Source organism: Phaseolus vulgaris, chromosome 7 (genome assembly GCF_000499845.2).
Source record: "Phaseolus vulgaris cultivar G19833 chromosome 7, P. vulgaris v2.0, whole genome shotgun sequence".
NCBI lineage: Eukaryota > Viridiplantae > Streptophyta > Magnoliopsida > Fabales > Fabaceae > Phaseolus > Phaseolus vulgaris.
Window position 1 is genome coordinate 17,738,397 of NC_023753.2, and position 11,337 is coordinate 17,749,733.

Sequence of the window (11,337 nt, forward strand, 5' to 3'; positions counted from 1 at the left end):
TAAGTGGTGACCCGTGTTAGAATATATGACCTTAAACAAGAGAGGGGGTGAATTGTTTATAAGATATTTTCGCAAACTTTGAAGGTATAATGAAATTCAATGCCGAATTACAGAGAAAAGAATCAAGGAAACAAATACCCAAAACTGTTTTAAGATGTTATCAAAAAAACAATCGGTTGTTTTGTCGAAACAATCGATTGTTTTCATCAGCAATTAATAAAAACAACTTAAAACATATATTTGTGAGATCAGGGAAAGAGAGAATCACACAAACAGATTTATACTGGTTCACTCTTACACCAAGAGCTACATCCAGTCCCCAGAAACCACTAGGTAAATCCACAATGAAATCAAAACCAGATTACAAACATCACACACCAAAGTAGTGACCTTGAACCCCTCAAGAAACACACTACCTTTGGCAAACCACACCAAGAATGTTGATCTTTAACACCTCAAGAACACACAACAGTCCTTGGCAACACAACTACAGAAATACAATAATCAATGAAGAAGGGAATAGAATACACCTAGGTACTACAAAGCTTAAAGTTCAGAATTACAACCCAATCCTATTACACACACTTAAGAATGATCCAAAGCTCTTTCAAATCTTGGAAAAACTGTTTTGATAAACTCTTTCTCTTACTTCAAGATTAGGAGTGTAAAACCACCTTTATATAGACCAACCAAGTGGTCAAAAGCATTTAATAAAGGAGCCAAGGTAATTAGGATCATTTAAACCATATTAAAACCACTTAACATAATTCTGTTAAGGTTTACAAGAAAACAATCGATTGTTTTGTTGAAATAATCGGTTGAATTGACTTAACAACAAAATCAAGCTTTTCAAAACCTTTTCAAAAACTGCTAAGGTAAAACAACCTGTTGTTTCGAAATTTCAACCTGTTGAAACTACTAAGGTAAAACAACATGTTGTTTCAAAAACAACCTGTTGAAGTTTCAACAATACTTTAGAAAACTCATCTTTTCAAAAGGTTAAAGATTCAAATTAACTTGGATCATCTTAAGGAGTGAATTAACAAGTTTCAAACAACTAGACAACACACACACCCAACAACAAGGTCTTCAAGCTTTCCTCTTGGATTTGGAGACATCAAAGCATCTTATTCAACAATCTCCCCCTATTTGATGAAGACAAATCCCTGATTTATTTGTGTTGTTGTTTTTAAACTTGAAAGGTCCTGCAAAATAAAATTTGTGCATATACAAAGCAAGTATATCAGCAGGATACCAAGGCACACAAAACCAGTTTTCTGCATAAGCCTTTAAGCAGAAAAACCAGTCATATAGCCATAAAAACCAGTGCCAAAATGAGACTTGTGTGCAACAGAACTATGGTGAATAAGAGCATGGTAGCAACAGAATTTAAACCATGATAAAACCAAATAACACCAGAGTGTAGCAGCAGCATTACAACACATAAAACCACACCATTCTCCCCTATTTGTCTTCACAAATAGAATGAAAGGGATAAAAACAGAATAACCTGTTTGCATAAGTGTTTTCCAGCATTGAAAACCAGCATATAGCAGCAACATAATAAACCATAAAACCAGTGTGTGTAGTAGCACCATTGCAGCAACAAATCTTTGATACCATATCAGAATTGTAGCAAAATTTATGGTGTATTACAGCTATGACAACAGTAAAATCAAAGTACCATAGACCCCAGAAATTTCAGCAAGGCGACCACAGTTTCTCCCCCAATCTTTTCTTCATCCAGCAATTCAAGTTGGTCAAATGATTGCTCAAGAGGTGGATTTGGTAGAAATATTCTTTCTTATGTTAAGAGCAAACCTTACCGACGTTCCAAAGATACATTCTCAAATATTCATCAACTCCATGACCACCAATGTGGTTGCCATTCATAAAAAGCTTTGAATTTCAAGGAAAACAAAGAATATATCTCTTTATGATCTAATTCAGAGGCACAATGAATGCAAATTTGACTCATAATGGGTTATGAAAGAAAATAAACAATTGTAATCATACATAAGAAATCATAACAACTTTATTCAAATGTACTAGAGGTAAAACAATCGGTTGTTTCGTGAAAACAATCGGTTGTTTCGTGAAAACAATCGGTTGTTTTTCTGAGACAACAAGAAAATGTTATTTTTCAAAGCAAATCATCTTTCAAAGTGATGGGAAATGCATAATGAAATACATTCATACCTTTGCTTTACCTCAAGCATGTTTAGAATTTCATTTGGCCTTATGAAGCCAAAAACATAGGATGAACATATACAACTTACTTTACAAAGGATGAACATATACAAGTTACTAAGCCTCTCACACCATACTGCCTTGGAGCTTGCTTAAGCCAATACAATGCCTTTTTCAGCTTGTATACATGGTTAGGATGTTGATGATCTTCAAAGCCTAGTGGTTGTTCAACATAGACTTCCTCATTGATGATTCCATTAAGGAAAGCACACTTAACATCCATTTGAAACAATTTGAATCCACTCATATAAGCAAAGGCCAACAACAACCTTACAGCTTCTAATCTTGCAACTGGAGCAAAGGTTTCACCATAATCTATGTCTTCTTCTTGATTATAACATTTAGCCACAAGCCTTGCCTTATTTCTTGTAATTACTCCAGATTCATCCAGCTTGCTTCTGAAAACCCATTTGCATTCAATGATGTTCTCCACTGAAAGATCCCTTGGAATTCTCCATTCCTTTGGCAGCTCTTCTTGTTGCTGAATTTCAACCAGTTGTTTCGCAGAATCAATCGGTTGTTTTTCTGGACAGGATTCCAGCTTCTCCAAGGTGATGTTCTGCTCATCTTCTTCTGCATGAACCTTTGTAGAACCCTGATCACTATGAATGATTTCATCAAACACCATATGGACAGAGTCCTCCACAGTTATAAGCCATCAACAACACCAGATCAAACTCTTTATTCTTGAAGTTTCTTTACATAGGTCATGAATTTTGACTTGTCAAGAATACGAGTAAGGTGTATATGCTCTTGAACCATAAGCATCACTTTGATCATTCTTCATCATAGCACCTGTACTTGAAAGGTCCTGTAACATAGAATTGATGCATATACAAAGCAAGTATAGCAGCAAGATAACAAGACACACATAAACCAGTTTTCTGCATATACAACATTAGCAGAAAAACCAGAAAAATTGAAGTAATCAAGTGGTTTCAAATGCATAGAAGCAACAACATAATGCATCAGTTTTTAAAACTATCTTATACAACCAAATCAAGCATAAACAACTCCCCCTATTTGCTCTCACAAATAGAATATGAGAAGGGTTGTACAAAGCAGAAATCAGAATGATAATATAGTAGACCAGCAGTACAAACAATGTTGACATTTCAATAATAGAAAATGATATAGAGCTTTTAAGAAAACAAGTGGATATAATCTTTTATTATCAGATTCTGAGGCACATTCAATGTATATTTGTCCAAAAGCAAGATTTGAAATAAGAGGAATGGTTTAATCATGCATAAGCAAACTTGGCAGCATTATACAAAGGTGCCAGAGGAAAAACAATCGGTTGTTTTACTGTGACAACAAAAAGAACATTTTTCATAACCAAAAATTACCTTTTAAATTGATGAAAATGCAGTATGCAATTTGTTCATACCTTTGCATAGAGAACCCCAATAGTTTCACTCAAAAAGAAGACTTTGAGATGTTCATATGGTCACAAGGCACACTTACATAAATTGAGAAATGAAAACACACATAGTCTCTTTGAAGTTTCTTTTGATCAACACTATGCATGTGCCAAGGATGTCTCTTGACATTCAAAGAACCCTGCAAGACATATACAATTGAGAAGTGTAGGTACAAAGATTGTATTTGCTCTTGATATTCTTCCCTTTAGCAGTTATTCTTCAAGCTCAAAAATGACAAGAAAAGATTTAAGAAGCAAGATTTGTCCCCATTATGAATTTGGGTCCAATTATGTTAGTAGAAGTCTTACGAACCTCAGAAACCTTAGGAACCCATTTCAAAATACCTTTAGGAACAAAAAACTTCCTAATATTTCATAATCTAACTGAGTGGCCTCTCTTCATGCAATAAAAACATGTGACAACCGGTTGTTTTGATTTTTCAATCGATTGTTTTTCTGACAGCTTTGAAAAAGACTTTGAAAACTCAGTTTTCTTACTCTGTGGATTAAAACCTAAACCTCCTTTTCCAAAAACACAATTTTGAGATGCCAAGACAGTCTTAAAGTTGGATTTACCCTTTGAAAGCCTATCCACAGTTTTCACAAGGTAGTGAACCTTCTTTTCAAGAGATTCACAATTTTCACAAACAAGTGAGTCACACTTGCAAGAAGAGTTCATGTAAAGCATTTCTAGATTTTCAAAATCAGTTTTTGAATTCTCCAACTCTTCTTCTAGTGCCTTGACTCTGTTTTCAAGCCAGATATTCAACCCTTTTAACCGATTGTTCAAGATTGTCAATCGGTTAGCTTCCTCATGTGTTTCTTTAAAAGCTTGAAGAAGTTGACTATAATTTTTAGCATTTAAAGAAGGACAAGAACTTACACTACTTGCATCATCTTCTTCTTTGGCCATCTAACACAGATTGGCTTCTTTTTTATTTTGCTTTCTTCTCCTTCTTGCTTGACTTGATCCAGATTCTTCTTTTGTCATAAGACAAACCTCCTTTCTGGATTCTGAAGAGAAAGATACAGTAGAAGATTCTTCTTTGTCCATCAAGGCACTCCTTGGATTCTTGTGATACTCTTCAAGGGTATTCCACATTTCTTTGGCAGAAATACATTTTGAAACCTTGAGCAATTCATTAGAATCAATTGTAGATACAATGATGTTCATAGATACACAATCAAGATGTTCTCTTTCAGAAGAAACATTTTCAGATATAGGCATGAGATAGCTACTTGTAATAACATTCCAGATCTTTCTATCTATAGATTCAACAAAGAATTTCATTCTTATGCACCACAAATCATAGTTCATATCACAGAACAAAGGTGGTTTGTTTAATAACTTTCAAGAATCAAGCTCTGATACCAATTATTAGAATATATGGCCTTAAAAAAGAGGGGGGGTGAATTGTTTATAGGAGATTTTCACAAACATTGAAGATATAATGAAATTCAATGTTGAATTACAGAGAAAAGAATCACGGAAACAAAAACCCAAAATTGTTTTAAAATGTTATCAGAAAAACAATCGGTTGTTTTGTCGAAACAATCAGTTGTTTTTATCAGCAGTTAATAAAAACAACTTAAAAGAGATATTTGTGAGATTAGGGAAAGAGAGAATCACAAAAAAAAATTTATATTGGTTCACTCTTACACCAAGAGCTACATCCAGTCCCCAAAAACTACTGGGTAATCCACTATGCAATCAAAACCAGATTATAAACATCACACACCAAAGTAGTGACCTTGAACCCCTCAAGAAACACACTACCTTTGGCAAACCACACCAAGAATGTTGATATTGAACACCTCAAGAACACACAACAGTCATTGGCAACACAACTACAGAAATACAGTAATCAAGGAAGAAGGGAATAGAATACACCTGGGTATTACAAAGCTTAAAGTTCAGAATTACAACCCAATCCTATTCCACACACTTAAGAATGATCCAAAGCTCTTTCAAATCTTGGAAAAACTGTTTTGATAAACTTTTTCTCTTACATCAAGATTAGGAGCGTAAAACCACCTTTATATAGACCAACCAAGTGGTCAAAAGAATTTAATAAAGGAGCCAAGGTAATTAGGATCATTTAAACCATATTAAAACCACTTAATAGAATTTTGTTAAGGTTTACAGGAAAACAATCGATTGTTTTATCGAAACAATCTGATGTGATTCCACTAGCCATATGGAGAATGATTTTTGACATTCTTAGGAATCACCTTGAGCTGGACATTATTGAGGCACTTTTCTTAGAATTGGATCATTGTTCTAAGACAAGAACTCACCAAAAACTAGTACCAAATCCCAAAGTCATTTGGATGTTCCACATATTGTCAAATTGAACCAAAAGAGATGGAGGAAAGGCAAAAACACTAATTAACAAAACAAAACAGTAAGGTACCGAATCAAATTGCTGGAATTGAAGAAGAAAAGATGAAAAACAACCAAGAACACAAATGAACCATAGCTACACAATAACAAGCTGAAATTGCCGAACCAAAACAACTAGGAAACAAGCTAAGACAAGGAAATTAACAAGAGAAGAAAGGAAGGAGAAGAGAATGCTCATGAAGATGGAAGAAAGGTTGGATGATCACGCCACTAGAAGTATGGATGCTCCTAGATGAGTGTGCAAGCCGCCACTTGATGAAACCATGATCCTTCAAGATAAGACTAGAGAATAAGGCTCAAAAGCTCTCCAATGCTCACTCCAATTTTGAGTATAGTTTCTTTAGATAAATTCAAATCTGAAAAATACAAAGAGAGCACCTCTATTTATAGCCTAAGGTGCTGAAATATAAGCTACACAAATTCAAAAACTCCCTCCCAAAAAGCTTCTAGAATTTGCGCCTAAAACAAAGCATGAGGAAGGTGTGACTTCTTCCTTCACTTTGGCACCTCCTTTTCTACTCCTACACCTATCTACTAACACACCCCCCCTAAGACTCCTAACTAAAGACTAAAAGATGCTTTAACAATAGAGGTTTCTAATGTTTCCCTCTAAGCTCCTTCAACAATATTCTTTATTATTTAATACTTGGCCTTGCCCTTCATAGGATGGACTTGGGTTTGGGCTTGGGCTTTGGGCTTGGGCCTCTCTTTATTTTATGTCTTCTTTTAATTTTGAGAAGACTAGAAGGAAGAACTTCAAGTGTGATGGGGAATTGCCTCTTCCTTCATTAATAAAAACCTCCTTTACTTGACTCTCATCATACTCCCCGAGTTGGAGAGAATTTGTCCACGAATTCTGAATCCCTGCATATAACAAAGTCAGTTTACTTTTACAATCAAAAGTGTAAGAAAAAGGAAGACATGACTTAGCAGATGGAACCAAAGGGATTGCAGAAAAGGATGTCCTATAAATCGACCAAGTTGGAAAAATTTGTTTGGGAATGATGATGTTTTTTGGAAAAAGACCTCTTAAATGGTGAAACCCATTAGGAGGTATGAAAAAATCATCCCTAACATATTTTAACCAAGGTGGTGTTGAAATAGGAACCTTGGGTAATGAAAAAGATAAAGAAGAAGAAGACCTTGGAGGGTCCATTTGAGGTATAGCACGAGTCAACATGATGGATTTAGAGGAGAAAATGGTGTGACTCGGTGTAATACTTACTTCTTTTTCTTTCTCATTTTCTCTTTTAGTTTTCATTTTTATTTGGTCCTCATGAACCTCTTTGGGAGAGAGGGGTTTTAATATAACCTTGCGCCCTAGGAAGGAAAAAGACATTGTATTGGATAGGCCATCATGTAAAGCATGTCTATCATATTGCCAAGGCCTTCCTAAAAGAAGATGAGATGCTTCCATGGGCACAACATCACATAAAACCTCATCTTTATACTTTCCTATTGCAAAGTTAATGAGGACTTGTTTATTCACCATGATTTCACCTACTTCACTAAGCCATTGTAATTTGTAGGGCTTGGTATGAGAGATAGTGGGTAAGGCTAACTTCTCCACAACTCTTGTACTAGCCACATTAGTGCAACTTCCCCCATCAATAATCAAGGAACATAACTTGTTGTTGATAAGACATCGGGTGTGAAAAATATTTTCTCTTTGAGTATCATTCAAAGATTTTGGAATTGTGCCCAACATACGTCTTACCATCAATAAGTCACCTTCACAAGGACTTTCACTCTCATTTTCACTTGATGGTCTAGAAGGTGAAGAATGCCTAGGTGAATTGGAATCATGCTCACTAACTACAATGCCTTCATGCATGTACATACTTCGTTTAGAAGGGCAATTAGCAGCAATGTGACCATATCCCAAACATTTAAAACACTTTTGACTAGACGATTTAATTGGGGATTTAGGCCTAGAAGTAGATGGCGTAGGATCCTTGGGTTTGAAAGAAGAATCTTTGGAAGGATGTTTAGAAAAAGAATTTTTGTTTCTCCAAGACTTGGAGTAGTATCCATCATTGGAAGCATTTTTGAAAGAGTTTTTCTTAGCAAGTTGGGCTTCCACCTTCATTGCAAGATGAACTAAAGAGCCCAATGATGAATACTCTTGTAACTCAACAATGTCTTGAATATCCTTCCTAAGACCACTCACAAACCTAGCAATCATAGCTTCCTCACTTTCCTCTAATTCAATTTTAAGCACAAGCGTTTCTAGCTCTTTATAATATTCATCCACATTTAGCGTGCCTTGTTGAAACCGTTGGAGTCTCAACATGAGGTCTTTCCTAAAATGTGGGGGCACAAATCTAGTGCGCATTTGATCCTTTAAAGAGTTCCAAGATTCCACGGGAGGACCCTTGTGATAGATAATGTCCTTTACAATTCCATGCCACCATTTCATGGCATAATCACTAAACTCTAGGGTGGCTAGCTTAAGCTTATGCTCATCTTGGATCTCATGGATCTCAAATATTTGTTCACACTTAGCCTCCCAATCTAAATATACATTAGGATCACTAGAGCCATTAAAACAAGGAAGCTTGACCGAAGGTAGCCTAGCCTTTGCATCTTGGTAGTAACCATTGCCGTAGTGATGTCTTTCTCCTTGATGATGAGGTCTTTGTCCATGAAATTGTGGTGGATTCCTCCTTCTCCTATGCTCTTCTTCACGGCCAAAATCATTTGAAGAGGCTCTTGAAGATGGTCTATGAGAATGATGCCCATCATGGATAGAAGGAGATGGTCTAGCTTGTTGGACCTCCATCTTTTGCATTTTCTCTTCCAAGCGTCTAATAGTTCTTTGTGCTTCATGTAATTCACCAAGGATTGAAGCTTTGGAAGGAGAATTCTGCTTGTAGGATGCATCACTTGAAAATCCAGCCATTTTGGAAATAAAAAAAAACAGCAAACACACAAAAACAGCAAACAAGTTAAGAAACAAAAATTAGCAAAAACAGTGAGTGTTTTAAGCCAAAGTGCCGAAGTGAAATTGAGGCAGAAAAAAAATAGGTCACTCTCAAAGAAATAATGTCCTTGCACCAATCTGATCTTGAGGCCTTGGAATCCTCAAATGAAAGATGTCAAAGCAAGCACACCAATCTCAAAAGCAACCACCACAAAACCAATGAAACAATAAAGACAAACAAGAAAAGGTATAAGCAAGGAAAGGTAATTGCAAAAGGAAAACTATATGTAAGACAAACTCAAAGTGTAAGAATGAAAGACAATCAAGAAAATAAAGAACTCAATGAGAAAAGTAGGCACACAAAAGAATACTTAAGGAACAGCACTAGAGTAGATGAAGAAAACAAAAAATTAGCTACTGGAAAAAAAAAATTTAAAATGCAAACTGTGCTTGATATTCACTGATTTAACTGGAATGATGTAGAGCGAACTGGATTATGAAATTTAAACCACAGAAACTTCAAGATGTTAACTCAATAATGGCACTGGAATCAATTAAAAACAGTAAGCCAATTAATTGAGATAAATTTTTTAAAATCTCTGCCAGATTACCGTATTCTTTTCGGCAGAATTGTACACTTTTTTATTTTATTTATCATTTTTTGTGTACTTTGAATTTTTGAATGATTCTTTTTTCTATTCTTTTCTAAAACTTTGAATATCACAAATCCAGAATTTCAGAATTTTCCAGTCAGTAAATCAATTGCAATAAGGAAAAACAGTAAGCACTTTTTTTCAGAAACAGAGGAATCCTAATAGGAATAAAAAACAGAATTATGAACTAGCAAAGACATAATGGAAAATGATGTATTGGAACTTGTATAGGTCTAGAATACAAGTATGAACTCAATTCTAAAAAGAAAATGCACAAAGGATCAATATCAATTCAGAAAATTATATGACACTAAAGCAAGAAACAATCAAAAACAATAAAAGTACTACTAGAAGTAATGACAATTATGAAATAACATGACTAAGACAAAACTTGACATGATTACAAAATTAAAAGACATATGACAAAAAAATAACAACAAGTGAAAGGAAGCTTAAGGTAAACTCTAGGAAGGAGAATGCCATTCCAAAAGAGCAACCATACTCATATGAATAATGAGTGCCATAAACCTTTTCACAAGCACTTGGTGTAACAAAAGAAAAACAGCAAGAAAACTCAATTAACACCTAAAACATAAACTTAAATTGCAAGAAAAATTAAAGAGCTCTTGAAATTAAAGTGCACACAACTCAACAATTAAACAAGAAGAACCTAAGACTCATGATACCACATGATGTGATTCCACTAGCCATATGGAGAATGATTCTTGACATTCTTAGGAATCACCTTGAGCTGGACATTATTGAGGCACTTTTCTTAGAGTTGGATCATTGTTCTAAGACAAGAACTCACCAAAAACTAGTACCAAATCCCAAAGTCATTTGGATGTTCCACATATTGTCAAATTGAACCAAAAGAGATGGAGGAAAGGCAAAAACACTAATTAACAAAACAAAACAGTAAGGTACCGAATCAAATTGCTGGAATTGAAGAAGAAAAGATGAAAAACAACCAAGAACACAAATGAACCATAGCTACACAATAACAAGCTGAAATTGCCGAACCAAAACAACTAGGAAACAAGCTAAGACAAGGAAATTAACAAGAGAAGAAAGGAAGGAGAAGAGAATGCTCATGAAGATGGAAGAAAGGTTGGATGATCACGCCACTAGAAGTATGGATGCTCCTAGATGAGTGTGCAAGCCGCCACTTGAGGAAACCATGATCCTTCAAGATAAGACTAGAGAATAAGGCTCAAAAGCTCTCCAATGCTCACTCCAATTTTGAGTATAGTTTCTTTAGATAAATTCAAATCTGAAAAATACAAAGAGAGCACCTCTATTTATAGCCTAAGGTGCTGAAATATAAGCTAAACAAATTCAAAAACTCCCTCCCAAAAAGCTTCTAGAATTTGCGCCTAAAACAAAGCATGAGGAAGGTTTCCTTCACTTTGGCACCTCCTTTTCTACTCCTACACCTATCTACTAACACACCCCCCCCCCCTAAGACTCCTAACTAAAGACTAAAAGATGCTTTAACAATAGAGGTTTCTAATGTTTCCCTCTAAGCTCCTTCAACAATATTCTTTATTATTTAATACTTGGCCTTGCCCTTCATAGGAAGGACTTGGGTTTGGGCTTGGGCTTTGGGCTTGGGCCTCTCTTTATTTTATGTCTTCTTTTAATTTTGAGAAGACTAGAAGGAAGAACTTCAAGTGTGATGGTG